The following is a 5,985-nucleotide window of genomic DNA, read 5'->3' on the forward strand; positions in this document are numbered from 1 at the left end:
GAGTTATACGGACTCTTTGAAGGCCTTATTACACCATTGTTTAGAAGTTCTTTTACTTGTTTTCTACTTCGCCCCGTAGGTTGGTTGGGTAAGGATATGATTTTGTATATATGTAAAGTTCCGAATATTTATTTATCATTTCCTTAACTTCATGTTCATAGGGGTTTTCTTGAATATTATTTATTTGTTTAGAGATATTTTGTTTTAGTGGCAGTACCACATCCTTGAGGGCTATTGTGTCATTTTTTCCTATTTATGATTGCTCCCAATTCTTTGAGGGTATCATCGCCAATGATGCCATCAAAGGATTTTAAATTGGGTAATGTAAAGAAATCAAAATTATTTGTAATACCTATACTTCCGAAGAACGGTCTACGTAGTTTATGGGTTATATTTACTTGACCTGTGGCTGAGTGAACCTTAAAAGGACACTCAAGTTTCATTGAATTTTTTGAAAGTTTTTCGGAGACAAAGTTTTTATTAGCTCCCGTATCTACAGGGAACTTCGCGATATCCCCGTCCTTTAAAGTTAGTTCTAAATAGGGTAGGGTAGACAGGCGTCTGTCATAAAATTTATTTCCTCGTCTTCGGTTTGGACATTAAATAGTTTTTGGTGGTTTAGGATTGGTTGGTCTGGGTGGTGGCGGTGCTTGATTTTGCATGTTTTTATTATAGATTAAATTTTTTCCGGCAGGGTTTAATACTCTTGGTACAAATATTGGTTTTGGATTCATTTGATGTTTTTGCATGTGATTAGAGCTACCCCCATTTTTTTGTATATATTGAATAGTTTCTTAAGTTAATATTTTGAATTTCAAGGCAGGAAGCGTATGCTTCTGGTAGGTTGCTGGGGCGTTGAATGACTAGCATTCTAGACAATTCGCCGTTTAGGCCTCTGATAAATATATCAAGGGCTCGATTCCTATAGGTTTCCAGTAGAACATTATTTGTTTCTCTTGAATAATCATGACTCTTTATTTTGTTTATTATCAGTGATAGTTGGTGATTGACTCTTGCGTAGTATTGCTCTACGCTGAAGTGTTTTTAGGATAAGGTTCCTAGTTCGTGTTATAGAGTCCTAAGGTCGCGTTTGTCTGCATAGTGCAGTGACAAACAATTTTTGATTGTTCCCCAATCATCATTGAATATGTTGTATGAGATTAAGGCCGTATCTGCAGGGCCTTTAATTTTCTGCCTAATATGTCGTAGGATAGCTCTATACAGTGGCTTTGTTCTGACTACTTCGTAGTGTTGCAAAACAGATTCGACGTTGTGGATCCAGGATAAGAATTGGATCAGATCTCTTCGACTGAACTTTCTATAAAAATTAAATTCCGTCGTTAATCATTCTGGATAATTATATTTGTGCGTACAATTTCACTTTAATACTTTTGGTGTAGGCAACTTCAAGTTTTTTAAAGTTCTCGGAGCCAGTTAATGGTTGCCACCAAATAATTAATTACTCGCCCTTTTGAATTGTAAAGTTGAACTCAAATTTCTTAATTGAATACATTTCTTTTATACAAAATTTTTCTTATTTACTATAAACTTACATATGTACGAATTCTTACTTACTAGTACTTATTTATATATACTCTATAACTTTAACGTAAGCAATAATTATAGAAAAACAGCAAACCTCAGTTTGGTCGAGAAACGGACTTCATTGCGGCGGCACTGCTTCCGCTCTGCTGTGTGAAGTTGGCACCCCACTGTAACCGATTGCAAAATTTCTGTGCATACTCGAAGCAGCTTGACGCGCCGAGGATTGTAGTAATTAATTTTTCGTTTGTAGTTAAGCCGTTAATTTAGAATTTATTTTTTTAATACCATATGGACAAAATTAATCGACAGGTCACCGGATATTTGGTTTTCTAAGTCGAAATGGTTTGTAGTTTATTGTAGTTGAAGCGAAATTTCAATTGGCGGTATATATGCTCATAGATCATCATTAATTGTTAGACGATACTAGAATTATTACCGAGAGCTTCGGTCGTTATTCCAGCCTATCGAAAATTAAAAATACATCATTGTAGTAACAATTCTTTTATCTGTAGTCGAACTATCGCATCAGCATTAATGTTTAAACTACCTTAACACTTTGAGCCCCGCGTGCCCACCCGTGATCATTTTTTTTCTGTACCGGTGGACCGCATGCTGACGAAGGGTTGTGCTTTAGTTGACAAGCTGGTTTGTTTGTTTTTGTTTTATTGATTGTTTACTTAGTTTTATTGATTTTTTGCGATTGAGGTGACTTTGTGATATTTATTTTTGATATTATATTTTGATGATATGCATTTTTATTGTTTTTTTTTTTTTTTTTTTGTGACCACAGGTGGTCACATTGTCCCATTATGAAAATCCACCAATGTCCACGGGTGGTCACATTGTCCCAAATCGTCAAAACATAAATGTCCACCGTTGGTACACGCGGGGCTCAAAGTGTTAAGGATTAATTTTATCGGTGACTCGCCGGATACCCGATATTTATAGTCAAAATGGTTTGTAGTTTTTTGTAGTTAGTGTAGAATTTTTATCCGAATAATAAATTTTGACAAATCAATAATGGATTACACACAGAATGATTTTAACATCACTATTGAGAGTTTCGCTCATATTCCGAATTTATCAAGAATAGAATCTAATGCACAGTAAAAACTTGTTCATAGTTGGTTGAAAACAAATACGCTTTTATGAATATTTTCCCGACTTACCTTGGATTTTGCAGTTCAACATTTTGTTAATGTTCCGGGTCGGAGAAATTTCAAAGTATTCAAGATCGAGTTAAGGAGCAAATAATTATTATAGTAAAACAAAAAATCATTTTATTAGAGATTATTTATCATTCCTCGATTTTGAGTAATGTACTGATAGATGTATGATTTGGACATTTGTTTTTGAGTGTTAAGAGAAGCAGCTTCCCTTATTTCATGGGCGTACGTTAAATATTTCCCATCTTGTAAAAAACTCCACGTTTTAAATTTTTCAAATAAATCGTCACAGGTGAAACGGGGTTTGATCGGCATTGTCAGATTTTTATCAGCACAGCTTCCGTCGAAGTGAAGTTTTAGTTATATATATTACTTTATAGAAATAGAATGTGTAGAAAATAAGATGTGTCAAGAGCCGATAAAAATTCAATTACATGCTATTTAACGATGCTTACGAATAACAGGAAGATTGTGCAGATCTTGTTTTCAGAAACACGAATGGAAACAAGCGGTGCTGTAATGAATAAATGGGAAACATGTTAGAGATTTTGTAAATGCGGAAGATGTTCTTAGCAGAGGTGTATAAAAAAGTTTTGAAATAGGTTATAATGGATATCAAGCCGTAAAATAGTATGAAACTATCGCATTTTTACCTCCAGTTGTTGATAAAAATCAGCTTTTTATTCATAAATACACAGGTAACTTTTAAAATAAAAATAATGTATGTTCATTTGGAAAACGCAGCAACAATCATTTTTCCTCACCACGAGAATGCCTTATGCCGGTACCACGTGTATAACCGGAAAAAGATGGCGGATTACGAGGATCTTACAACGCCGTCTAGACCCAATACCGTATCTTCACGGTTTCTTTTTTATTTATAAAACTTAGAAAAACTGATGATAAATTATAAAACTATCTTAAAATTACATTCCAATCTAGCGGCGATCGGAATATGAGCGAAACTCTCAATAGTAATATTAAAATCATTCCGTGGTTATTGATTTGTCAAAATTTATTATTCGGATAAAAATTTTACACTAACTACAAAAAACTACAAACCATTTTGACTATAAATATCGGGTATCCGGCGAGTCACCGATAAAATTAACCCTTCAGGTAGTTTGAACATCAATGCTGATGTGATAGTTCGACTACAAGTAAAAGAATTGTTACTACAATCATGTAGTTTTAATTTTCGATAGGGTAGAAAAACAACCATAGCTCTCGGTAATAATTCTTGTATCGTCTAACAATTAATGATGATCTATGAGCATATATACCGCCAATTGAAATTTCGCTTCAACTACAATAAACTACAAACCATTTCGACTTAGAAAACCAAATATCCGGTGACCTGTCGATTAATTTTGTCCATATGGTAAAAAAAAAAAAATAAATTCTGGATTAACGGCTCAACTACAAACGAAAAATTAATTACTACAATCCCTGGCGCGTCAAGCTGCTTCAAGTATGCACAGAAATTTTGCAATCGGTTAAAGTGGGGTGCCAACTTCACACAGCTCTTCCGCTCTGGTTTAGTGCCGAAGAAATGTGCTGTTATTGTAATTTTTGGAAATCAACTTTATTGAGCAACAATGATATTGTTTATTTTCAGAATATTGCTGAATTGAATTTCTGTTTATAGTTGCAACATTCTTGTCAGTATATTTTACTAGGTACGACAACTTTGTTGTTATATATTTTGTTAGCTATGCTAGCTGTGATAACCTGTATGGTGCTGTTATATGCTGGATATATTCTGTTGAGTAGCAAAAAAGAGGTTTGCGCACGAACACGTTCTTCTTTGGATGAGGATGGTGGTTACACCAGATCAAATTGATGAAATCATTTTCATTAATCTGCGGAAGTTCCTGATTCAGGGATAGATCCAGAATTATAGGAAGTGGTGAAAACCAATATGGTTCATGGACCTTGCGGACATCACAATCCCACTTCCGTTTGTATGTCTGGCAGTAAATGCTATCCATGTGCTTTTCTTTCGGAAACGCAAATGATGGTCGCTCACCAGACGACAATGCCAGAGCATTTAGCATTCAATGTAGGGGCGTGAATATCGAAGTTAACAACACATCGAAGTTAACTACACATGAATCGTACCATATTCGCCACTGTTGTCTCACATTCAAAGCTCATGTCAATCTTGACTATTGCAGTTTGATGAAATCTATCAAATACGTCATCACAGAAAGCAACATGGCGATTATTGGCCTTGAACGAGATGAGATCAGCAAGTATCAAATGGGTCGATACGTGAACTGCAATAAAGCGCTTTGTAGGATATTTACTTTTGCAATTCATGAAAGTTTTTCGACTGTTGTGCGTATCGCGGCTCAACTTCATTTAAGTCATTGCGTATTGTGAATGGTACAGTGTGTGCAACTTTTTGAGAAGCATGCCAGCAATTTCAATTGCTGGAACATGATAATCACTGGAAACAAACGATGGACAGTGCGATAGATACTTCACATGCCACTTAAGTTCGGATACTTTTCGCGAAGATCATTTCGACTTCAAATTCGCGGCAGTTATGGGATATGAAAAAAATTACATTGCCGATGACATTTTACATTGTATTCGCTAAGAATTGGAAATGGGCAAATTTCGCTTGATACTTCCAGTGGTTTGATATCAATTTCACCTGCGTTTTGTCAATTCACGAATGTTTATCCGAACATTGGCCAAATTATCGTAACTACGATTCCTTAAGTGCACGCGCCAATTTTAGCTGCCAAAAATACCGATGTTAATGACTTAATCTGGAAAGTTCAAAGTCAAATTCCTGGATTGCTCATACGAATCAATCGATCATCTTGACAATGAAGGCGAAGCCGTGAATTACCCAGTGGAATTTCTAAGTTCTTTGGAGAGGCTTGGTATGCCGCCGCATAATTTGCGTCTCAAAGTTGGATCTGTCGTCATTATGTTTCGCAATCTTCAAGCACCGAAACTTTGTAATGGAACCCTACTGATTGTGACGCAACTATCGAATACAAGGGGGCCGAATGCTTGATTCTTCGAGTTCCTTTGAGCTCCAACGATTTGCCATTTTAGTTCACAAGGATAGGCGCTGGAAGAGTGTGGCATAAATCTGGAAATGCCATGTTTTTCACACGGCCAGTTATAGTTGGCGTATTCACAAGTTGAAACCGGAACTGAAATTAAAAATTGTTGTTTATGAAACCGCCCTACATACATTGAAAAAAAATGTAGGAAAATAAATGATTTTTAACACAATATAAATTCAACTTTC

General features: G+C 35.5%; 1 long non-coding RNA gene across 1 annotated transcript; it reads right to left on the bottom strand.

Annotated features, from left to right (window-relative positions):
* Positions 1–3,040: 3,040 nt before the first annotated feature.
* Positions 3,041–3,630, bottom strand: LOC126753789 (uncharacterized). The gene is made up of 2 exons (XR_007666208.1): positions 3,476–3,630; positions 3,041–3,225 (listed from the first exon to the last, which is right to left on the bottom strand). It is a non-coding gene; the product is annotated as an uncharacterized LOC126753789 (long non-coding RNA).
* Between the last annotated feature and the right edge of the window lie 2,355 nt (positions 3,631–5,985).

This window comes from Bactrocera neohumeralis, chromosome 3, assembly GCF_024586455.1.
Source record: "Bactrocera neohumeralis isolate Rockhampton chromosome 3, APGP_CSIRO_Bneo_wtdbg2-racon-allhic-juicebox.fasta_v2, whole genome shotgun sequence".
NCBI classification, from domain to species: domain Eukaryota; kingdom Metazoa; phylum Arthropoda; class Insecta; order Diptera; family Tephritidae; genus Bactrocera; species Bactrocera neohumeralis.